Below are 26,089 nucleotides of genomic sequence, written 5' to 3' on the forward strand. Positions count from 1 at the left end.
AGATATGAGCTGAGTGAGAAGATCTCCAGCCTCTTTATTAGTGGGACTTCGAGCAAAGTGGACCCTCTTTTCTCCGCTCCTGCACACTTTGATGAAATGGTCGCATTGCCATTATATGATTGTTTTAATAACAGCTTCTTTTCACATTTTGCAACACAATGTTTCACAACATTAAATTAATAGCAATGACAGAAATATGACATTTACAAGAACATAAAACCATGTTTGCCATATTTTGCAATACTGTTTAAAATAATAGCCATTTTTGTTGTTGGTGGTGGTGGTGGTTTTTTTCGCTTCAGCTCGGTTGGTGTGGTCTGAGGTCACCTGCTGCTGCTTTTTCTGGTTATTTGAGTAACCAGTAACCTTCCATCAGCCAGAACTGGTAGGAGAATCACAGTTTTGTTTGCACAACTGGCAAGTGATTCCAAGGAATTGAAACACTGGGAACCGGTCCCCAACAAGAATCGGTTTTCGATTCCAATCCTTAAGTGGGCCCCATTCGCTCTGAACCAGAACCGGACTTGAGGCACCAAGAAGTGATGCAGGAGTCCAGATCATCTTGGTCAGTTCTAGACACCTATGTGTAGCTACTTTACTGACAAAATCCACTAAAGTGTCCCTTTAATCGTATCATAAGTGGCTAACATTGCATGAGCAACCTCTCGTGTTTTTTTTCTGATAAAAGTCTTTGCTCTTTTTTTTCCGGGACGACGCTCTTGGACAGACAAGTTAGCGCTCTCTGGAGGTACTGCAGCATGAGACATCCCGGTGTTGACAGCGACACGCGCCATCCACTCAACTCATGCCGGATCACATACAGAGGAAAGGAGCTGCGAGGCGTCTGAGGGAGAACAAAGGCTGAAATGGCTCTGTGGAGGGATCCTGTCAGATGATTACAGGCACAGTGAGGGGCTGCTGATCAACACTGTCAGATGGCTTTCAGCCTGACAGCCTTTTGTTTATTGGACTGTCAGACTGAGAGCTGTGCTTGCTGCACGTTTATGTAAAAAAACACAACCATTATATCTGTCTAAATCACAAGGGGCTGCAGTGAAGAGCAACGTCCCATCACCGCTAACTGGGGCTCTGAGTAAAAATGGAATCCTCGTGCTAACTGGCAAGAAAATGGCCTCACAACTGGAAGCTGCAAACTGGAGTTTGGGAGCAAAATACAGAGGCGAGCAGCTGCTGAGGCCTGGAAAAGATGCACTTTTAATTCTATTTTCCATTGTAATTGATAGCGGTTACTAGTTACTGTGATCACTTGTAGTTACTGCATATTAGGTTAAACTCAGGTGAAATGTAAGTTTAAAGGAATTCAAGGATGCATTTGCGGCATGTTTTGGTTCTGGTTTCAGAAGGGACTAAAATGAAATATAACCCAGAGACCAAACACCTCTGACAGCCATCAGGCTAACTGGGAGGTAAAGAAGATGGCGTCGCCGCTATCGCGCCGTAAGTTGAAAGGTGTAAAGAGTGAAATGACGTTGGTACCTGAGTGAAGAGGAAATAAGCGCCGGGATTCTTGGGATTCTATATTCCACCTGATTATCCAGACGTGGGTGTGAAGTAAATAAGAAAATATCTCGGATCCAGGATGTTGACCATTAAGACTATTGTACTCTATTTGCAGTGAATTCAATCCATCACGTCGTTCCTCAGTGTTGTTTGCTCCATGCTGAGCTGATCACAGCTTGCCTTCCTCTCATTTACCATCTCATTTCCTCCCCACTGCTGCTTTAATACCTTCATCAGCCCCTAAACAAATAACAGCCTTATTGGGTTTGGCAGATGCTGCAGCTGATGTCTGTCTGCTGGGGATGTGACGCCGAATTTTCGAGTGAATTTCTGAGAAAAACAAGTCAGCTGATTTGTTTCCTCAGCTGAGTGAAAGCGGCACTGCTTCTGACATGCAACAGCGCTGAAACTGCAGACCAGACATGTTCAGCTTTATCTAGTCATCCAGATGGACTGAGTTCCAGCAGGCGTGACCAGCTTCAGTTGGTCTCCCTGAACCACAAGTGTTCTAGTTTGTTTGTATTTACCTTTGATTCTATTTTTTTTTTTTTTTTTGGTGTAGTTTTGCTGTTATTAGTAGTCGACCTTTATTAGCTTCCAGCTTAAAAACATTTTTTGAATTCCGGCATCAAGATACCCAAAGCACACTGGAGGCGTGCAGGGCGCGTTCTCGTGTTCCATCAGCAGCCGTGTTCTAAACCGTACATGTGAGTTTGTGGCTGCCCCGCAGCACAAAGGCAGCAGTTTCTATGGCGATTTGGTCAACTTGAAAGCCTGGAGGATTTTGTCACCATGCGAGGAGAGAAGAGAAACAGACTTGCTGCGAAAAAACAGATGCGACACAATTGGTGAGTTTGGCTGCTCCGGTTGTTCATGGTGATTAGTGACTGCAACAACCGCTGCTATGCTAACCTGAGCTGCAAATTCAACATTTAAATGATAATGCATTTTATTTAATTGCGTCTTTCGGAATACTCAAAGAGTAACGTTATACAGTAAGTTAAAACTAGATGGCAAATGCATCTAAATAAAATCATCCTTGATGTAAAAGAGAGGAAATGAATGTAAACCAATCAGACAGGCTGAAAAGTTGTGTTTTTAGACAAGATTTGAAGGAGGAGAGCGAATCAATATCATAGATGTCTAGTGGGAGGGAGTTCCAGAGGCCAGATGGTGCTGCGAGTTCGGTCGAAATATCCGTCTAAGACTGGGAAATAGTTTGACATCAAGTCCAGCTTCACCTTTTATTGCCCTTTACACAATTAAGTATCAAACTCATCTCAAAAAGTTGCGGTAGACTTTTTTCCTCATTATATAAACGGGTCCTTTTGAAGCGCTGCCTTTGTTTGGTGTGAGACTTCCTCGTGTTTAAGTCAACACAAAGTGAATAATTCTACCTGACACCGTCTGAGTCATGGGAAGAAAGAAAAGCAGAGGGAATGATGGGGGGTGACATTTTCAGTGGATGTGAAGTGGGAAAGAAAGATGGAGGATGAAAAAGAGGAGGACAGTGGATGTGGGATGAAAAAAAGTAAACGTCTTGAGTTGTTGGACTTGAAGTCTATTTTTTGTTGGGAACAAAGACAAGTATGTGCTGTAGGAGGGCCGAGGCGAAGAGGTGCTGAAGTGCAAACAAAGTATTTTAAATTGGGCCGCTATCTATTATTCATCTAAGTCAAGTGATGCAGGCCCACATCTGACACTCAGTGTGTGTGTGTGTGTGTGTGTGTGTGTGTGTGTGTGTGTGTGTGTGTGTGTGTGTGTGTGTGTGTGTGTGTGTGTGACCTTGTGAGTCGCAGCGGGTGTGAGGGTTTCGTGTTTTGGCTTTTTTTTTGTGTGCATGCAGTTCAAAGTTGTCTGGCAGCACAATGACGGAGCTTCAGTCAAGACGCTTGTCTGCATGAAACCACATTAGGCCGGGATATGAACTATCACACAGAGGGAAATCTGAATAAAATGAACTCATGAATAACAAATATTTCATGCTTATTCTTTATTTCTTCATGTCTGTTTTCCCTGGCGTTTTAAGCATGAAAGCCGAGGGAAGTGAATATCGCTCTAGCCGGGGGAGAAAATGAAAAAAAAAAGTCTGAGCATGATAATCAGATAGCTGCTGCAACAACTGTCTGATTGGTTTGATATTCCGCTTTAATCACACTGAATGCCAAATTCATTATTTATACATTTCATTCTTTCCTTTGTAGTTCTGGCCTCAGAAATATTGAACTTTGGGAGTTGTGTAATTAATGGATTGCCACGCGGCACTCAGGATTCACTATGGCAGCTTTTTGCATGTTTGTGTGTGTGTGTGTGTGTGTGTGTGGAAAGTAACAGAAAAATCACAGACGAATCCCAGCAGATGTCTCAAAATTATATCATGATGGGTTTTGCCTTCAAATGTCACCCTCTCATGCACGAAGAGAAGAAACAGAAAATAAAAAAGGGGGAACAGGCAGATGTTTGAAAGCACATCATCACTGTCAGCCGCTCCGCTTGTTTGGAGGAGGAGGTTGGATGCTATTTAAGGTCTAGGAAAGGTCCTGTCACAGGAAAAGTGTTCCTCAGACTGACTCCGCTCTCTGCACTGCAGCAGATCCAGATCTCAGTAGTAATCCAGCATAGACTAGAGGTGGCAGGGCGCTTGTCCACCTGCTGGGGTTCTAGCAACACACGCCCTCTAGTGGCTGTATTAGTTATGACCAGAGGGAATGAGCAACTCCCTTATCCGTTCCTGTCATGACACCAAGACGCAGGTTTGATGAAATAGATTAGCAAAAAGTTCCAAACAGCATTCTGGAAGACTGATAATGATGCTGTTGTTCAACTGCTAAAATCCTGCAGTAAAGTTGGTCGTCAGCCCGACTCCACCGGCATCGAGTAGATTCACCTCAAGGTTGTCCTGAGACATCATGACCCTGTGAGGTGACAGGCACTTTGACCTTTGACCCCCCTTGGGTCCCAGTGGGGGGTGGAGGGGTTAGTGTTGTGCCAAATCTGACACAGTTGTCCCCGAGTTATCACCTTAATAAGATTACGAACAGACTAAGACTTAATGCCTCCAGCTCACAGCATGGAGGCATGAAATTAATAGAGGACTAAGATAAGAACCACTCAAGACAGGAAGAGGGGAATCCATACAGAAAATGAATTGAATTCCTATTTTTATTCTATGTCATAGAGAGAGAGAGAGAGAGAGACACACACACACACACACACACACTCCTATATCTCAGCTATCAAGCTCTTTACTGTGTCTATGTTCTCGTCACACAGCAAACCAAGGTCCCTCTGGTCCAGTCATACGAGCTCTACCTGGGTTTCTTAGGTAGATGAAAACCAGCTTTGCTTTTCCAACTCCGACAAACGATGTCAAATGATTAACGTTGTGTACACAGCAAAGCTGATGCATGACGCATCAGACCTCAATTAACTCGCTGAACATAATCAACCGCATGCGTCTTATAAAAACGGTGCGTGTGAGGACTAAATCACGTAACAGCTGTTCTGTTTTTATCATCTCTTTCTTTTGCATGTGTGACATCTGCATTCATCCTTCTGCTCTGCTACATGGGCCACACTCTTCCCGCACCACTAATGAAGCAGAATATAGAGAATCCTTCCAATGTAAAACTGTACAATTAAGTGTAAGTTCTTGGCACACCAGGATGCCATCGAGAGGTGACAACCAGAGTTATGTAATCATCTCAAATCAGAGCGTCTTTAATAAGGTGGATTGTCACAATAGGTAACAAATAAAGGTAAAAATGTAAGAGAAGAGTTCTGTCAGGGAATCCTTCTACCCACTTGCCCTGTGTTTTTGGTTTGGAATGACAGCAAATTCATACATTTCCAAGCTAAGATCCCATTTCTCAACTTCCAAGTTACTCTAAACGCTTGTATACGGTGGAACCCATGCTGATGCGTACGTCTGGGTTGTCTCCACAAAAATTCTTCCTCCCTGCACAGGTTTGGCTGCTTGCATGTATCAACCCATGTGATCGTTTTCTTGCCTGCACAGTTTGGGAAGTAAGTAATTTTTGTTTTGTTTTTTAATTCTGGAAAAAAAAAACCCTGAGACTTCATTGATCAGTATTCAATTGCTTGTGTTGCTTCTACCTCACACACTCTCAAAAATAAAATAAAAAGTCTATTTTAGCCGGCTTGGCCTCGAGGGCGACGGAACAGCTAATCCTGGCAGCTGTGGCGTCACCATCATTTAAGCCTCGCGGTGTCAAAGTCTGTTTGTGTGGCTCGGGTAAGTCTGCCAGCTGCTTCCCAAATTGACACATAAGCTGCTGTCCAGAACAGGGACAGTCATTACGGTTATTACAGATTCTCTGTTTTCCATTGTGGTTTTTGGTCTTTGTCCCTCCCTGCTGTTGGTTGGGCCTGAACGCAGCAGCGTGGACGAGCCAGACCGTCCATTATTCCTCATTCCACTCCTGCTATTATGCCCAAACAGTCATTGCTGCTGGTGTGGCTCTGCTTCCTCCCTCCTAAAACATCAATCTAATCATCTATTCTGCAAACTTCTCATGAAACAGACAAACAGCCTGTCTGGGGATTGTGTTCAGCCGCAGAACAAATTAAGTGATGTTCTTGTTAGCGGGACATTGCTGGTTTTATCCCCTGAGTGATGGGATAAAGTCTCCACTGAGGTGCCCTTGAGCAAGTCACTCACCAGAGGTGTCGATGCGCATAGTCACCCAGTAAATCTTTGTAATGGGCATCACTGTAACAGGGGAGGTTGGATGGACAAATAAATCTTAAGAAAAATATTTTCAAGTGTTAGGGACGTATTTAACGCTAAAACTCCTTTTGCTAAATGGGAGCATTTATCATAAATGTGAGAAGAAGAAATGCTGCTGTGTGTAAAAAGCAATTCATCATCAAGGCAAGAAAATGTCTCCCAGGTTGTCATAAATTGAAGGAGACGAGTTTCTGAACTTTAACTCGCATCAGTGGTTCTTCCTTTGTTCAGTAGCCGCTTTTCTTTCCAGGTTTGCTGTTGCAAATGAATTGTCGTCTCTCCGTCAACATATTTCATGCGCATTTCTAAGTATCACTTTTGAAAATATTGATAAACAAAGCAAAACTTTAGAACTCATTTTTGTAAAAGTTTTTATTTGCTCCTGATGTGGTTTTTGTGAGACAGAAATCTGTTTTTGGAACAAACTCTGTTGTAGTCAAACATGATCTCGCATGACTGGACAGTTGTTTCTGCTGTCCACGTCTTCCTGGATGTCCACAAGCGTTGGCTCCTATCAGCATCCAATATGTCGATAAAACTGGTGTAACAATCGCATGTAAACACAATTATTTGAGACCAGGAGTCACCAAATCAGCCCATGTTGACATCCTGAGCTCTAAGTTTCAAAGTTAACAGACCAGGGAGACAGAAAATGCTATGGTTGGGAATGATTACACTGAAAAATTCCTTCATTAACAAAACCCTGAACAAACATGGCACCATGAGAGCTGTTAAAGTTGGCCGCTTTACTTCGTGTGAGTTAAACAGCTTGGCTCAAGATGTTCAAACAAACACGAAGATGTTAGTCGCAACGATGAATAATTCACATAAAAAGGCAAAGATGACATTGATTGATTGAACAGAGTTTCCTCTGTGCAGGCACGACCCAGCGGTGTAATTATTCTTCTCAGTGCACACCTAATATACTCATTCTTTATGCGACTACGTATTGTTGTATCATTTTGTGTGTTTATTTTTATGCTTTTCCCGGAGGGAGCAACAATGAGAGGCACCTTCAAACAGACGAGTGAAAGCGCTGCATTGTTCCAGGTGAACAATCCTCCTCAGACTAAGAAGACGTGTAGCGGCATTATAAATAGCTCCTGTGTGTTGTGATCAGAGGAGGAGTGCAGCAGCGTCGACTCAATCAGCTGAACCGACTAATTTAGCTTTACTCGGAATGGGTGGGGCTTAAACCGGGTGGGAGGGGCTTCGATTGGAAGTGCGTGTGTCCATCATGAATGTAATCGGATAAGTGAGTGCTTGGAAATGTCATAGTCGACTTGAGGTAAATGCAATTTTACATGCATTTTATGCACACACACACACACACACACACACACACACACACACACACACATTTATGCAGCTACCCTTGTCAGAAAATTACATTGACTTATAATCCCAGCAGACAGCCCAACACTAACCGTAACAAAAACCCCAGATATTACAATTGTAGCATTGTGACCTTGGTGATTTAGGTGAGCTGTGCACGTACTTGTGTTATTAATTATGTGTATTTGTCTGCTTTTGTGTGCATTTGTGAGGTGTGAATAATATTGAGGCGTGTGTTAGTGTGAAACCTGTGCTGAGATAAAAGACCAGCTGCCACCGCCGCTCTCTGCCATGTGGAGCCGGACCAAAGCTGCTCCTGGACGGAGAGATTAGAGAGTAAATGACTGATAACTGGGAGCCAGAGGGCCTCAGAGAGCAGAGACACATTACAACCAACTGTTAACTGCAGAGACGGAGGAATATAAAGGATTGGGAGGTGTTCTCGGGAGGAGACCGAGAGCAGGACTGAGGTGACACCAGGCTGCAGGGGTTTAACAGTGTCAGACTCCTCTGAAAATATCTTCCTGCCTTTTATTACTTTCTGTCTGCTTCTGCCGGAGAAAATTCACAAGCACAGTGTGTCCTGACAGACAGCAACACACCGAGGAGATTAAAAACTGGTCCAATCACAGACGTTTGCAGTGTATCCGCATGGAGGAGCTACTTGGAGCTACATCATTTTTCTGGTCCCCTCTGCTCGTCACCTCGGCCAGGGAAATCAGGTTTTTTACTCTCCGAGTGCGCCGAGCTGATCGATCTCAGGCTCAAATGTGCTGAGAACTTGGTGGTAGGGAAGACTGACAGTTTATGTTAAATAGTGTTACAGCGGCTGTGCGGCAGATTTCACCATAAAGCATGAAAACTGTAGACTCAATGTGGTCGGATCTTCTACTGACTTCACCCGTTGGATTACAGTCTCAGAAGACATCTACAAGCTGAAGTTAAGTCTTTACCCCACCTAGTGGTTACAGGAAGTAACCTTGATGCATCAAACACGAGGAAGAGTGAGGCTGATGCTGCTTGCTGCTTCAGTCAGGGTCAGAGAACAAAGGTACCTGGAGCTGGAAGCTTGCCCTGGCAGACGTGTGCACACTGAGGGCTTAGAGGTGAAGACTTTGTTTTGAAATGAAGAACAATCTTCACTCCAAAATCAAACTGAATAAATAAAAAAAACATTCATGCTCTGAATCAGGAAGTAAAAGGCAAAATCCCAACAATCCACTGGCTGTCTCAGTGAGCAGCCATGTTGTCATTGTGTTCTAATCCCTGTAATTGGAGAAAGACGGTGCCGCCACACCTGCGGGGTCTGGAGCGGCTGAATGGAAATCTGCAGCCATCTGGACTGAACCCTGGGAAGCAGGACAGGGCTTCACTCATGTAAATCAACACTGTCAGCAAGCATCACAATCGTGATCTCATCGCAATAAAAATGCTTCTTAGAGACAGAAATATAAGATCTTCATTTAAATACAAATGGATGTACCCAACAATGAGTTGGCTTGAGTTTTGACTATACAAAGGGGATGATTTGGTGCGAACATGGGCATGGACATGGTGCTAACAGCTGCTAGCAGTGCTCATGGCTCGTTGGCTGCCTGAAACCGGGGCAGTCATCCATGATGGTCCGGTGCTAAGAATAGCCTGATGTGGGCTCATCAAGTTGAGGTTCAAACACTTACATTCGTGGCTAAAATACAGTAGTAAGAGCAATACTGTGCTCATTCTTTCCCAGAGGAGAACTCTCGTGGGCTTCCATTCTCCAGGGGCAAATAAGCAAGACTGATCCTGCAGCCTAACTCAAGCGAGGGAACAACGGAACATCTGAGCCCCTCTGCTGCTCAGTCTCAGTCGACTCGAGGGTTTACCGACTGATTACTCAGACCATCGAGTCTCTCGTGGCAGATTTTGAAATACATTCATGTGTAAATGTATCCAGTGATTGTGGAGCCACTGTACATGAAAGGTTGCTGCCTCAATGCTGCATGTAACTACATGTCAGGGATATTAGAGGTCATCTGATTGCGGTGGAGAGACGACGACTGCCTGGTCCGTTTAGGCTGTCACACAACCCCTGTGAAATGATGCAACACTACATGCTGTGCTACACACTGGAGTTTGATCCGTTTGGTCTGAATCTCAACCCGTTATTATGGCTTGAATTTAAGAAGCACCGATTTGTCTTTGCTGACGTTCAACTGTCATGCAGCATCTCTTTGCAACAGCTGCATATGGACCAAGATGCCACCGCTGTCATTGGTTCATGCAGCTGCAAAAATGACAAAACACAGTTCTTTAATGGGACAAATGATGGGAATGGGTGTAGGTGTCACAAACATACTGTAAAGGGATAAAGATGTACTTCAGGTCAGTAGATCGGAGGAATGGGAAGGTCATTTTCTGCCTTGTGGACACAAAAGAAGCAGGTTGACCTTCACGTCCCTGGTAGCTACAGCTCACTGCTGTTGGCTGTCTGTCCACGAGCTGCGTTGGGCTTCACATGTCAACAACAGCAGCAGGTCTCATCTTCTCCCAGGTTACAAGTGAAGAGCTGCAGCTTCACCAAACAGGGAGCTCTTCCTCTTTGTCATTTTATCTGTGGATCCAGTCACTCCGGGTCACAGAGCGTCTGAGGGACTTGAGGTGTGAGCCTGCAGTCTGTGTTGCATGTTCAAAGCTCTGCTGTGTGTGTGTGTGTGTGTGTGTGTGTGTGTGTGTGTGTGTGTGTGTGTGTGTGTGTGTGTGTGTCTGTGTCTGTGTCTGTGTGTGTGTGTCTGTGTGTCACCTCAGATCAGGTGATGTTTTTAAAAAGGCAGGTTTGGCTGCATCTTAGTTCTGCCCTCACCTCAAGTGGCTTCATGCCAGTGTGATTTATCTTCAACCTGATAACAAGACAACCTGAGCTCTAAACAAGATAGTGTTGCATGTGAAACTACTCATTAAAGTTTCAAAATGCTCTCATCTTGAATAACATCATGGTGTTAGAGGACACGCTGAAACTCTTCAAGTCTTAATATGACTCTCAAATATTTGTTTTACTGTATATTAAATTACTTGAACACCAGAACTAGTAATTCACCAAGAGCTAGAATGGGTAGAATCCCCCCCCCCCCCAGTACTACGCATTGATTTTCAAAGTTAATTTATCTATCAATATACAACACATCATGAAATGTTGTAGTTCCTTCATGCTGCTCATAAAACAACAATAAAATAATACAACAATAAACCATTAATTCAGAACTTTATAGGTTAGAGGCTGCTTCAAAACAGCAGACAAGGATAAACAATTCAAAACCTAGGCTCATAAATTCTTAGGGATGAAATACTATTTAAAAAACTAGAGATACTGCATCGCTTTACTTATGTGGCTCTGGTGACCTTGACCTTTGACTCCAACATTTTTCAGTTCTTTCTTAAATCCCAGTGGATTGGTTGAAGGTTTGCGAGGTGGAGAGAAGGTGGGTGGTTCTGTCTGTGGGAAGGAGCACGGCTCTGCGGTGCTCCGCTGGTTTCACGCTCTGCTAAGCTTTGCAGCTCAGGTTGCTAACTTCCTTGATGCTCTAAACGTCAGCAGGTGACACACAGGTGAGGAGGACAAGCAACTGGTGATTCCTTCCTCTCTGCCCGTCTCCCGCCTGTGCAGTTACCAGTCCGCTAAGCCTGACAGGAGGATGGGCCTGCAGTGACACGACACCGCACAACCAGGATTAGCTTCATTTCTCAAGCTGTGGCATCTCGTGCTGACACCATCAGCTGCACCAGTTAGGGACAAAGTGGTAAAGAAGTCCTCCCAAAAATGTCCGTGCCGAGACTCTTCCTCATTCTGAGCCTTCTGCACGCTCATGACTCTCTGATGGAAGGCCAGTGTGTGACTTATGACCGAGCTGCTAGAACACAAAAGGGCGTTCATGTCCATGTCAACAAAAGGTCATTTTACATGACCTCTGGCTCCATTGTCTGACGGTAGAATTTACACTCTGCATCGTCTCCTTCCTGTTTTGCAGCGAGGCTACAGGACGGTTCCAGCGTATTCAGACAGAAGAATTGGTATTTATTTGGGTTATGACCCATTTCTCACCACATACCTCTGAAAATGGCTCAGTCTGGTGGAAAACAGCAAAACGCCATCAGCCCAGGATGAAAGCCTGATATAACAGAGGGGATTATTTTATGCCTCACCTCTGTGGCTACATTTTTTTACCTGCCCCTGCATAAACAATAATATATAAATACAAAGTTGTTCGTACTCATTTATGGAACCCAGGCTGAGTAAAAAAGAAAAATCTACCTTATCATTTAGTATGTAGAAATTAGCTTACTGTAAATACCTTACCTTAAATTAAGGTCAACAAAGAAAATAGCACTGAATTTGACTGATATATTTAAAGAAAGTTATCATTATTTATAATAATATTCTTTTATTTTATTCATTTGCCCCATGATAGACAAATCAAGGCATCTTTTCATTAATGATGAAAGGAATCAGATAAGCATGAGTGAGTTTTCCAAGGAAGAATGATGGTGTTAATGAACACTGACTGTAAGATTCGATCAGTTCATCAACTCAGTCGAGATTTAACAGCAGTTCCATTTTATGAACATCAACATGGCTCAGGAGGGTGGAGGAAGGTTCACTCCCACTGTTCTAGCCTGAGCCAGGACCTGTTGAGCCTCCTCAGGAGACACTTTGTTTGTTTTACCTCCACTTCGACCCTGGTTTGTTCTGTTTACTGCTGCTCTGGTACGTTTTCAACACTCCAATGTTAAGATTGCGTGTTCCCACCACTCATTCATCCACTCATAAGTAATTTCACCGTCAGATTAATTATTGATTGAACTCTCCTGAACACTGAGCTGCATCTCAACTGCAGAGATGGAGACACCACTTGGAGTAGATGTGTGTGTTTGGGCATCACCGTATTTCTGAAGGCATGAAAAAAAAAAAACCCATTAAATATAGATTATGCGCCGCATGTATGTGAGTCTCAATAAAAGGCACCGACATATTTATGCACTCTCCTCAGCTTTGAGGAGGCGCCTGATGACGCCCGGCTCCTGCTGAGGATCGACCGAGAAGCTCAGCCCTGATGTCGGCTGCAGCCTCAGCAGCGTCGAACCCTCACGGGCGGCGCGCCTTGGCCTGGTGACAAACTTCCCAATGATTCTTTATTAAAATACACCACTGCTGAAGTGAGGAAGGAGGACATAAGCCTGGTGCTTAAGAACATGACATGACATATCTGTTGGGATACAGTACACGCTTACATTTAGCGAGAAAGAAAATAAAACATGGGAATACTCGGGAATTTACAGCATTTTCTACACTGTATTTAAATTGGGACGGCACGGTGGTGCAGTGGTCAGTGCTGTCGCCTCACAACAAGAAGGTTGTGGGTTCGAGTCCCAGCTGGAGCACGGGGTCTTTCTCTGTGAGTCTCCATGTTCTCCCTGTGCCTGTGTGGGTTCTCTCCGGTACTCCGGCTTCCTTTGCTTCATAATCTATGTGTACCCTGTTGGGAAAAAGTTAGATCTGCAACCAAAAAACAAAACCCTACCTATTACCTACCTGACTAAATTAAGAAAAAAATGTCACAGAAATATTTTTCTTTTTACATTTTTTGATATTTTTCTTTCATCGAGCGTGATTTTAATTTAATTCCTCAACCTATTTCATTCTCTGTGGCTTAATTGCTTTTGGTGAGACCGGATCACGTCCCGCCTCCCGAGCGCAGGTTCGTGAGAGGAACCGAAGAGCCTAGCAGGGCCAGAGCAGAGACACAGAAGCTGGAGTGGAAAAACAACAACAACAACGTCAGAAAGTCACTTGATATCGTGCACACTGAGGAACTGTGGAGAAAGAAGAGCTAGTCCAGGAAGCGACCCAGGGAACTTCTTGTCTTTTCCCGGTGAGTGGGCGATTAGCCGTTAGCTCCCCGAGTTAGCATCATCCTGGTGGGGTGTCAGCCACCGGGCCGCAGCATTCGCTCGGTGTTATTTACTTTTCTTTCCTGAGAAACAGAGAACCGTGTGTGTGAATGTAGAGAGACATCATTAGGATGATTGTTATGGGTTATGAGACTGATCATTCTGAAGTATGGTGCTGAGGTAGTACAGATGAATCCAGTGTGGGTGTTTGCTGTTGCGCTCTAACTGGTTGTAATCATTCACATGTGGGTTCCTGATTGGTTATCGATCAATTCGTGCTTTATTCTCATTATTAAAATGTGAATCTGATGTTTCACATGTTTACAGTGCAGCAGTTGTGTGACGCCTACGAGTGGATTTATTCAAGCCTGGGTAGGGTTGTACTTCTATGCTTATTTTTTCTTTCCTCTTGAAAACAAGAGGCAGTTTGATTTCTTAAAGGGTGCAACGATTATATATTTAAAAGACAATTTAAAAGGAAACAAACTGAAGGCCGGCCATATTTGTAAAAGTGTTTATTAGTTATTTGTGTATTAATACGGTGACATTGCTAAAACTTCTGTGTGTTTTCTTCTCTCTCAGTTGGTGTGGATACTATCCTCATCATCACTTCTTCCTGGGATCTACAGTATTCCGGTCCATTGTCACTTACCTGCCAGGTGGGTTACATGTGTTACGGTTGACTGTGCCGTCACCTCTACCACCCAAATCCTGCTCAGTTTGTTGCTTTTCACTTTTTTCCTGCAGAAATTTACTGACTGATTCTCTTCCACAAGCATAATAAAGTGAAAAGAGCTGCCTGTGAGAGAGACGGAGCTCACGGAGGAGTATTAGGGCATTGAGACCGGAACAACCAGCACGTGTCACTGCTTCTACCGAACGCCGTGCAGGCTGTTTGATGAACTGGTGAACCTGTACTTCAGCAATAACTTTAGTAACAAAGAAAGACTTTCTCTGCTGGCTCACAAACACGATTGGGCGATTTCTTTTTCTTCTTCTTCTCCTCCTCTTCCGATGCTCCCGCCGTTGCTTTCACTGGAGCTCGATGAGTAATGAGGCTGAAACGCAAGTCCTGAAAATCAATAGAGATCTCCCGCCCAGGACGCTGACACGTTGTTGTTGGTTTAATTTGGTGAAAAGTCTTGACTGCTTTGATCAGCACTTTTCAAACCTCAACGCAGCAAAAAAAAACAAAAAACAAAACCCAAACAATCTCTCACTTATTTGTTGGATGCTCTCGGGACGTGATGAATTACAGCTAATAAACGCTGCTGTAATGTCACTGTAAAACCAGCAGCTGTAAAACCGCGGCGGCTGAGAGACGGCGATGACACAAGTCACGCTATAAACGTCAGTTACTACGTGAAATGATTCTCCCGGAAACAACGTTGAGCTGCTGTGATGGTGCCGTGCTTCCTCTGCACAGTCTGAGCCACTGCTGGACTCTCGCTGACGAGGCTCCTTTGATTTGTCCTCCATCAGTAATGAAGGCGTTTTTATACGTCTGTGTATATTAGCATGCTCTATATTTGAATAGGTGTTCACCCTCGTGTTCTGTGCTCCTCAGCCACAGTAGTTTGATTTTTGTTTTGTTTTTTGTTCTGAGATGCTGACACAAGTCCATTGTGCTGCTGAAACTTCCTCACCTAAACTTCCAATTCATGCAGAAAGTAATGAGAAACTTTAGGTTTTCAAGACATTTTTTCCGGGTCGGGCAGTCGTTTGAGCTGTGCTTGTTTCGGGCCTTCAACATTACTTCATTTTGTTTTCATTTTATTGTTGGCACATACGCGCGCTACACTCTTAATTTAAATTTTTGTGTATTTACGCTTTTGTCTTTTTTATTTTAAGAGTGCAAGACAGTTGAATGTCAGATGCTTTCATTTTATTTCTTTATTACCATTCTTTGTTTACCCACAACTTCTGATTATGAAATAAGATCGCAAGAAATGAATGATATGATAGCTCCAGTATTGATTCACGTCATCTTGTCTGATCAGGTCTGATCATGGCCATGCTTGGTTTGAAGAATTGTCAAACATTTCACAGATGTCAGAAATACATTTGTGGTAAAAAAAAATAAGAATAAATAAGTGAATGGTTATTCAGATTCATCCAGTTACATCGCTGTGTATTGAATATCATCCGTCGGCCAGTCCCAGTGTGAAATGGTAATATTCACAAAGGACGGCAAATGTTCCCTTCATGACCTTGACCTTAATTACCATAAAACCTGACGCGCCTCATCAGCCCTCGGTCGCTCTGGTGCATGAAATAAAAGCTGCCAATATTTTTAGGCTTTGAATATTTTAAGCCGAACGTTTAACAAACGGTTATCACATTTTCTGAGTGGAATTCCGAACGCCCAATAATTAGCCCTGGTGGCTAATGTTTGCATGTTTACCTGCTGCTGGGTTAGGGTTGTGATGCTGGTGGTTGTGTCCTTCAGATGAAGTACCGCATGTCGCTCCTGTATTCTGTTGATGGGTTTGAACAGAAAAAAGCTCTGTGGGCCTCATAAAAAGCTTGTGATGGCCGAGTGTTTACTGTTCCGTTCAATGACTCTTCACCGCCTCGGCCTAAACGCTATCAACAGATGCATTTTTCAGGGAGTTTTATTAAAGGAGATGCGGCTTTGTCAGAGGTTGAATGGCCATTGTTGAAGAGATGGTGCAGAGTTCTCGGTACAATGGCGACGAACGCGCAGAACAACTGGACGATCTACAGCAGTACAGCGACTTTACCCGCTTCAGTCTGAATTTGTGGTTCTTAGGGCTGAAGGACACCGGGTCCATCCACGACGGGAGCGCAGTGACGCTGTAGATAACTGGTCCGATGAGTCTCCATTTTACACGGCAGGTTTATACTCCACACTGCGCGACGATGATCCAGACGTACGTGAGGAGAATTGATCATCACCCATAATGTCATGATCACATGACGGTACCTGAGGCATCTGCTCCTGTACCCTCCTACCACCGCCCAAGATCCTCAAGTGCACCAGCGACATCTCTGAGCTTGCTGTTGCTTTGGCGATACAAGTCAACCATCCTGGCTCCCTCTGTGCAGGAAGCAGTGACTGTTTTGATGTCATAAATGCATTCACATTAGTAACAAAATGGTGAGTTGGTCGCAAAACGTTTTGTTTTAAGCTGGGTCGTGGCCAACATGGTTTGTTTTTGCAGCGAATCAAACAGTTAAAGGAGGAAACTTTGTTTTCACTCGGAAGACCAACATGAGCCCTGCTGCCACATCGTCATCCAGCAGGGTTGGAGCGTGACGCGCTCCGCTGCTTGTGTTCTATACGGTCCGTCTTCATTCCCTTGGAACCTGGGAATTCTGGCCCCGGAGAGCGAGAACAGGAGCGTTAGCAGTCCTTAGCTTAGTGACCCAGTTGTGTAAAGCACCTGGAGGATTCATGCTCCCCAACCTCATCCACACGTGTCCCAGTCTGCTTGTTAAATTCTGGCAGCACCGGCGGGAAAGACAGGTCAGCGGGGACACACTGTGACTCAGGAGTGCACAATAGCCTTCGAGAATGGACGTGTGGGATGAATCAGCATGTTGTGTGACCGCCAGCACCATCCTGGAGCTTCGCGATTGGAAAAGCGAACAAGTGCCTGAAGGGTCGCTTCATTTATTGACCTTCCTTAAATTAGCCCGGGTGAAGTTTTGTCTCCTCCCAGAGCAGAGAGATATTTTAGGCTGCAGCCTGGAATGCAGCTAAAGCATGGAGAGGGTCCTGAATCCTGATAAATGCTGACTTGACAAATGCAAACAGGCTGCTTGTAGAGAAATGTACTGTTTTTGATGTTTGAGAGGTTTTAAAGGACAAATTCTTGTTTTACCAGTCGTATTCAAATAAAGCAGAAGCAGAATCATTTTACATATCTAGTAATAAATAAACAACATGTACTGATGTCCAGCTGTTGCAGTACTCATGCAGTGTGTGTATGTATATTAGTACTGATTTTATGTAAATTGGCACCAAACGGACCATAAGCAGAAGTTTGGTGGTCACAAATCAAACTGAACAAAAATGTTCGGCCCCCTGAATCGTGCTGCGACCTCGATTATCACAATTAACATGAAAACCTTTTCCGTGAAATAAAGTAAGGCTCACGTTAACCTTGACGACCTTCAACACTATCGCTCCCCCTGCAGGAGGAGGATCATGTTTTCTGGTTTCGGTGACGGGACCCCGCAGAGACGCTTTGCCCTGATCCTGTAGACCGTGTCGTGAAGAGCGGGGCCCCTTGTCGCACGACTCTGAGTGGATCTCCTGACTGAAGTACAGCCATGTGGTTTACTGGAGACCCACAAACACTTCGGAGCAGAGACGACCGATTTGGATTTAGCTTAGGTTACAGTCCTGCAATCATATAATCCTATTTTTTTTCTTCAGTATATATATCACAGGCTTTGTTCAGGCGGATCTATTTTAGTAGGTCAGAGCTTTGTAGCAAGGGGCTATGGGAGATAGCTAGAACAATGTTCCTCCTGCTGTTTTTGTCCTTTAAATCCTCTTTTTGTCCTCATTCAACCAAAGAGCAAACTGGGGGGGAAAAAGTAAAAGAAAAAAATAATTGCTTTATTGAAATATAGTGAAGAGATGTTCATTGGGTCATGGACGCTGAATTACTTTTTTTTTTTTCTTCTTTCTTCCCTGTTGCAGGTATTTCTAGTTAGCTTTCATTTCAAGGTGAGAATAGACGTGAAGCCAAAAGAGGGCAAAAAGATGGACCCCAGGAAGACGTCTGTGAGAATAATGAGTCGCTGTCATTGCGAGACGCATTCTGCCAGACAATAAGAGCGGGGAAAGATGTGAGGATGAGGTTTGGGCACAACGTGACCTCGGGCTTTGATCCATTTGGTAAACTTGAACATCAAAGGCTACAAAGCGAGAAGATCTTTCTCTCAGCGGCACATTTCTGTTCAACAGCAGCCGGAGTGACTCATACACATGTCAGTTTGAGAACCGTAAGCTGCTGGATTCCTTTGTAGTTTAGGAGGTGAAACTACCGGGGATGAAGCTTTCATTAGATGGATGGAGGCTCTTAATTCTCAAAGAAAGTTTGGCGTGAGGAAATCTGTGACCGCCGTTGATAAAGACTGTACTTCGGGGTTCCATTGCACGTGAGGGTTGGGAAGGATGGGGTGAAGGGAGTCGGTAAAAAGTCTCCAGCAGCCTGGACTGCTTCAGGTTTATTTCATGCAGAAAACAGAACCAACCAACCAAAAATCTCCAAGAAAAGAAAATTCAAACTAGACTTTTCGACAAAGGCCACTCAAAAGTCGCCCTGTTGCTGGAAGAAGTGACAGATGATAGACAGCAGGAACGTGAAGGGAACCGTACCAGGAAGAACCCGACAAAAGAGTCCTGGAATTTACAAGTTTGTTAGATTCCAGGCCTGGGAAATTTTTGGACAATGAATGAGGCTCAAAAATGTCAGAAAACTTTGTTCAACTTTTCTTCAGGAAAATCTTAATATGTGGTTCAGCTCATATGAATTCCCTTTGGCCGCAGCTGATAAACAGTGATTCATCAGACCGTGTAGGGAGAGGACCACGTGGTGGAGCTCGCCATCGATTTATCAGATGTCAGGTGATAAATTCAGCAAGGACTCTGAGAAAGACTTTCATGACTCCGTATTCTCCGGAAACTTTGTTCAAACTTTAGAAATAAACAGAACAGTCAAGGAAGAATCTTGGGATTGATGTGCAACAAGAAGATAGAAGAAGCCAGAACAGACAGGGAAAGTGAAATAACCCAGTATTCATATGAATTTGTAGAAACTCTTGTCATGACCCCTCAGTGTATTTTTTTTTTTTTTTTTAATGAGATGATGCTGGTTGGCGTTTGGTCCTCTACCTCCTCACGCCCACTCCTCACGCCGCTCCTGGACACGGTCTTCTCCTCAGAGTCCTGCTGCATCGTTGTGCCATGTATGATTTCGTTTATGGGCCACATCTCCAGCCAGTTTAGAGGAAATTTCTTCGCCAGCCACCGTTAGAATTTTGTTTATTAGTCGTCTACCTGCTTTTCTGTGTCCAGGATTCGCCACCTGTTAACCAGACTTGCCAGTTACCCTCCCAGAATGTCTCCTGCCAAGCTTCTGGAAATCATTCCAGCCTGCCGACGACGACCAGCAGATTAATACGCCTCGGCCTCCCTCCAAGCCTCACTGAAGCAGAGACTTTGTACAAGCATCATTGTGTTCACAAATTCATTTTACAGGTATTTGGAAGTTTTTAATCCCTGATTTTTCCCCTCCTATGTGATCAGTAAACATGTTGCTTAAAGAAAGTAATGACAGATTTATGTACTCAACTCACTTTCCCACTTAAAAACAAACAAACATTTGTTGCCATTTCAGGATGGAGGAGTTGAGAGATGACGAGGTGCGCCTGAACGCACCATAACGTCCCTTGTTTTCGCATCGTGGTCAGCACTTTACAAAGCTGTTCAACCGAACATTCAGTTTTTTTGTTTTCTTTTTGTTTTTTTTAACATACCAATCCTCACGGGCCCTGCTGGGTTGCCAGGACCGCGTGCTGGAAGCCCGTAAGCCTGTTCTGAAATGGAACAGCTCAGTTTTTTTGTTTTTTTTTAATTCTGTGTCTAAATTAATCTGCCTAATTGAAACGCTCCCAGCTATTGTCTGTCAGGCTCTCAGGGTTAAGACAGCGTGATTTGTTGCCTTCTGTTGCCATCTTTCACGTACGGTTCCACGGATAATAAACTTTGATCAGCTTTACTTTAGCCTGCGCACACTTACATAAATCTCTGCACAAGATGGGCTCAAGTTTGTTTTTTTTTTTAGACATGCTCATAAATTAGGCCCGGATGAGCCCGGATTCTGATTTGGTATCGGTCCAGCTCTGGATGTAAATCAATAGTAAAATCTGGCATTATTCCAGCTCCAAGTCCCAACTGCGCTGGAACTGTAATAGCCTCGATGATTGACAGGCGCAGATATTCAGTGTATGAATAATATGAGGAAACCATTCTTCTGCAACAAACTAACTGAGATAACTTTTGAGTTTTCAGTCTTGTGCTGCAGCAAATGAGATCCCAGGAACCACCTGGAGCTCCCGGGAGTTGTGCTGCTGCAGTGACGCTAATTAGACCTCGTCTTTCCCTCTCTGTCTTCTTCAATCCATGCGTCGTCTTGTGTGGGATGATCAAGGTCTCAATTACTGCACATTCAGGGCGTGTGGGAGCAACAGGCCCAATAACGATGCTTGTTTTTAAAGGAGACAGAAAGAGAACAAGTTCAAACAGAAGAAGATGAAAAGCTGGCGCGCACGGAAACTGAAAACAGTAAAAGCACCGGAGAAGCTGCGACAGCAAAAATAACAGTGGAGGATTAAAATCAGTTTAAAACAATTAGGGTTTGTTTGTCAGGGGATTATCAGACTCTTCCACTGGTTACACCGCCTTAGATTTTAATCTTGTATTTCTCCTAATGTGACGTTCAAGCTCCTCACAAGTGTTCCGAGAGTAGAATTCTCGTCTCTTCTCAAGTTTGTGGTATTGAATAGGAGGTCTCGACACTTCAGGAATCACTGGATCGTCCCCAGGTGGTGTTCCCGGCGTCGGTGGTCTCTTCCATTAAAAGAAACCGGAACATTTCTATTTGGAAAAGTACATTGAAAAGTACTGTACTTTCCACTGGAGAGTTTGGCTTGGCAGAGGTACGCGCCCTCAAATGCAATTCTGTCTCAACTTTGTTTATTTCCTCCTTGCCATGAGCTTTTGGGACTGAGTTGTTCTTCACGGGCCGGTCCATCGTTCCTGGTGGTTCTGGACAGGAGCCCACTAGGTAGGCCAGCCCCTGTGGAACCTGCTGGGTCACCATTATGTGGAGTTTTATCATTGATTATCATCCTTTTCTGTTATACATTGAAGTAGCGCTCCGCTCCTTCTGGTCCTGGTGTGTTTTCCTTCCCTTTGATCGTCTTCTCTCTCGAGGATTTCAATGTCAGAATGATAGAGGAGGCCAATTTGTTGAGTTAGACGAACTAAAACTGGGCTTTTAAAAAAAAAAAAAAAAAAGTTAAAATGTGAGTCTGGCTGAAATCTGAGGTCTTTCTTTCTTGGCTTCTACCAGTTGTTCATGTACTGATGCAACACTATATGGATGTTATTTAAGCCCATAGGTTAATTAGTCAACTGTCCCTGTGATGGCAGCCAAAACTCTCCATGATGTGTCCCGTCATGTTTTCGGTTCATCTGAAGAGAGGTAATTTCAGAGCGCTGAATACCCTGTGGTGTTTTCCAAGGCTGTTTTGTAGAAGCCTGTTAATATCTTATCTTCTCAATGTCACCCTCCTTTGAGGCAGAGACGCAGACTGAGGAGGTAAATAAAGGCTGAGATGATGGCAAAGGAGGAAGTTAGAGAAAATACAGATTGAAAGCAGCTCCAGGCAGAGCTCAACAGAACGACAGTAGCTGTGTGAACCTGTGACCCAAAATAATCCCTTTAGCTGCATGACTGGGTAAAGGTGAAATCCTTTCCTTTCTTCCCGGTTTTCCTTTACGCAGATCTCATATCAGTGAGCGTATTCGTAGTTTTCCGCCACCATCAAGCACGTCTCATCTCCAGGGCCCAGGACGGTCTGCAACACTCCATTTTCATGGACTTGAACGTGACGATGACATGAAACCGCTGGTTTTCATGAGTCTGCACCCGCCTCCCTTTAACAATTTACAGAGACACAATGGAATTTCATCAAAGGCAGTTTTTTGTTTTTTTTGGGGGTGGGGGGGGGGGGGGGAGCAAGATACAGCAACAGATGAAGGTGAATGCAAGACGTAGTAAATACATGAAGTCCAAACAGAACCCTCAATTTAAATCATTCGAAACAGAAAATAATCAAATTCCCAGTCTGGCTTGGACTGTTCAGAAGGAATGCAGTGAAATCTGATTTTAGAATGTGTCGACTAACCTGCTATTTCTAAACAACTGAAGAGTTTCCAGGAGAAATGTTGAGTCAGACAAACCTTAGGGTTGCCCAACATGGCTAAATAGTAGAGTCTTAATCAATTCTCATGTACTTTACTTTGACGGGAACAAATCACCTGTTGCAGCCATTTTCCTTTTCCCCTCTTGCTCAGTGGTGGAGACGTTCCAAAATCTTTCGTCTGTGTTAATCATTTAGCTCGCAAAACATTAGAGACAAGGGCCCCGATTTTTTAAAGAAAAACACCAGAATTATTCTTTATTTTCTCCAACAGCTGTTTCAGTTTAGCAGATTTCTATCCGTTGAGCCGATGCTGAAGGCAGTGGAGGCTCATGGGCTGGATTCCCCAGATGAAAGCCCTTTCCAGATGGCATGTTTCATCAGCGCGAAGTCTGTGATTTGATTTCACATGATACACATCAGTCATTTCGCTCCCTCATCAAAGTGGTTAAATAATTTAATAAAGCAAAAAGTTCAATTAGGGAAAAGATCTTTTCCCACAAGTTTTCTCTCTTTGTATTCATCCGTTTTGGAGCGATCGCATCCTTTCCCCTCAACCCTGTCATCGTGTCCTAAGATTCTCTCTCGTCTGCTTTCCCACGCTGTCAAACCTCAAAGCTACTTTAACTCAAAAATGGGGCACTTGATAAGTTTTTAATTCAGACATGATCTTTTAAATCTACATGAAAATTAGACGAGATCGTTACAAATTCTTTTCTGCCCTCAGTTCCGGTAATTTTTTTTTAAATTGATAAGCCACAATACACGTTATACTTTGTTTACATTGAGGCTTTCATGTAAAAATAAGAACCAGAAAGACTGCATTATGGTTGCATGAATCCAGACGGCTCGCCGTCAGTGACCTCGACCACCAGAATCTCTTCCGTTCATCCTCGAATCCCAGTGGATGGGACAAATTTGTGGAAACAGGAAATGGACGGATGAATGACCAAAAACTATAATCCCTCCATCCCACAGGCATAAAAACTACAATAAATTGCAAATGTGAGACCCGATGTCTGCACGTTACTGAGTCAAACAGCTAGGAAGGTTCTTAAGAAGTCATCTGGCACATGGTCACGGATCAGAGCATGCATATGTCCACATTTTCTTGCACTTTCATTTGTCACACCTGCAAAATTTTGCAGCCGATGTTGGCTTCTATCCCCTTCATCAAGTGCAGAAAGGTAATTATGGTTTCATTAATAATCTGACGGAAAACATGAACTTGGGTTCCATGTCCAGTGAAGACGCTCATCTGGTGCGCTAAGCTTCGCTGCCTCCCTGCACACTCTGGTCGAGGCAGACGGCCGCCCACTCAAGGACTTGGTCTGCCTTTGAGGTTTGTATCGTTCGTTTTTCCTCGCCGCCTTCGCTAAGCGCTTGGTCATCGAGGGATTGTTGCCTCTATCAGGAGCCAGGTCTATAAAAAGGGTCATTTCATTCCAATGTCTTTCTCCTCACCATCACGAATGTTTGAACCTGTAATTCCACACAATGTTGTCCATATTTTAAAAACAACACGAGCAGGGATGACAGAGATACTGTGCAGTGTAATGGAAAATTTTAGTATCACATAATGTTTATTTTTTATATTCGCACTGTGTTTATGTGTATATGTCTGAAAAATGTCTTGTATTCGACTTCCTGTTTTTTCGATTGGGGCAATAAGTTTCCTATGTTCTTCTTTTTCTAAATGTTCACGCCTGGCAGGTCTGACAGCTGGCAAGAGTTCATCTTACCGCTGACTTTCTGTTCCTAGGACGCCCGGCGACAATGACTGCAGAAAGGTTCCAGTGACTCTGTGTCCTCTGTGGATTCCTCTTCAGCTCATTGTGTGTTGAACAAATTTCCGTCTCGCGAGACTCAAGAATTGTTCAGACTCAACAACACTTCAAGTGTTATTTCTCATCTCGCCAGGACTTGGAGCCTCTCGGGACAAACCCCGTGTCTGTCTTCATCATTTTTCCGCCACAGCAGTGACATGAGAGGGTAGTTACAGTCTGATAGAAGTACCAGGTGCAAACTAAAGTAATTACTGAAAAACACCAGATGTCAAGCAGAGCAGCGTTTAATCACCCAAAGATGTCACAATGAAACTGTGGCTGACTAAAAACTGCAGAGCTTTAATGACGTCTATATCCAAAATTAGATGAGGATTTCTAAGGGTTTTGAAACTCGATGCAAAATAAATCTTCCACCTGCTTAAAAGAAGGGGGGGGGGGGTAAAAACAACCACCGGGGTCTCCAATTTCACTTTTGAGGTACCAGAAGTTTATGATCTTGAGAAATTTGAATAAGGTTTCCTAACATGCGGCGAGTGAACGAAAGATTGTCCAGATAAATGAAGCCCAGTGTCACAGTGTCTCTTGATTATCAGCGACAATGTTTTCAACCACGGGACAGCGAATCGCTGTGATATTCAAAAATAAATCGTGTATTCATGAAAAATATTTTGTAAAAATGTGTAAATCTAAAATTCTAACTCGCCCCAGAGTTTATTGTAAGCAATAATTCAAGTGGTTGCATTCTCCTTCGACGGTTCACCTGGGCTCCCCGCTGCCTTCAGCTCACCTGCGCTGTCATTCACTTCATCCAATCACGCTCCATTTAACTGAGAAGGCTTCTAATGAGCCCAGCGTTTCTCTGCGTGCGATCCCTGTGTGCACCGAAGTCTCCTCTGCTGGTCCAGTGTGACATCTTGTGGACCCAGGCCCAAATAAAGAGCCTCTCATCTCACACTCTTTTACAGAGTGAGAAGATGATACAACTGGCTGCTTGTTATTTTGAAGAGGGATGAAAGGAAGGTGGACAGGAAGAGCCCATTTATGTTTGTTAGTGGAGGATTTTTGTGCGGAATACTTGAATGACTGTACGATGTTTAAAGCGTTTTTGATGGCGGTCGATGTGACTCCTTTCTCTCGCTCGCTCTGGAAGTGCTTAATGATTTTAAAGTGAAATTATATACAAATGTCTGCCAATGCTTATTCAAACTGCAGCTCCGCTGAAGCTCCTCTTCATGTCCTGTACTGCAGGTGCTGGGAAGAAAAACACAACAACAACAGTTATTCCAAAGCGCATTTCACTTGTTCTTTATTCATGGAAAAGAAGATCTCCTGGTGAAACTACCGACAAGGCCAAGAAGAGCATTTTACTTTTTTGGGCTCATTATAACAGACTGGGATTTTTGTTAAGTGTATTTCTGCAATTTTACAATTTTGGAGCCGGTTCCTGCGTAATGAGTGAAAAAGTAGCTACCGGCTTTTGGGACCCCTGGGGTTTGTTTGGTTGCAGTTCCATGGTTGACCACTGGAACAACAGACGGCAAGTGTCATCTTTTTAAAAAAAAAAAAAAATTTTGGATCAGCTCCTTAAAGCCCGAGACACACCAAGTTATGTGTCTTGAACAGTCGCTGCAGTCAAAGTCATTAACCACGTTTGGTTTGTCACTGATGTCACTAAGCGATGGCGGGGTGTTTAGAACAAATGGAGACAATGTGGCTGTGTAAAAACCTTCACAGATGTGACGTGTCACGTATGTGAAGGTTTACAGGTACCTTGACCTTTGACCCCACTTTAGGAGACACCATT

The 26,089-nt window shown here is 43.8% G+C and overlaps 1 long non-coding RNA gene across 1 annotated transcript in view; it reads left to right on the forward strand.

The window, feature by feature from the left end:
• The window catches only part of LOC147248355 (uncharacterized), a 28,926-nt gene extending 6,659 nt beyond the window's left edge, over positions 1-22,267 (forward strand). Inside the window, exons 5-11 of the long non-coding RNA XR_015119507.1 lie at positions 303-565; positions 728-2,369; positions 13,309-13,512; positions 13,859-13,903; positions 14,114-14,190; positions 14,279-19,477; positions 19,587-22,267. This is a non-coding gene — a long non-coding RNA (uncharacterized LOC147248355). The remainder of the gene's footprint in view (positions 1-302; positions 566-727; positions 2,370-13,308; positions 13,513-13,858; positions 13,904-14,113; positions 14,191-14,278; positions 19,478-19,586) is intronic.
• The last annotated feature ends 3,822 nt before the right edge of the window (positions 22,268-26,089 follow it).

The sequence above is a fragment of the Aulostomus chinensis genome, chromosome 15 (assembly GCF_037954235.1).
Source record: "Aulostomus chinensis isolate RoL2024-O1b breed Wild chromosome 15, RoL_Achi_v1.0, whole genome shotgun sequence".
NCBI lineage: Eukaryota > Metazoa > Chordata > Actinopteri > Syngnathiformes > Aulostomidae > Aulostomus > Aulostomus chinensis.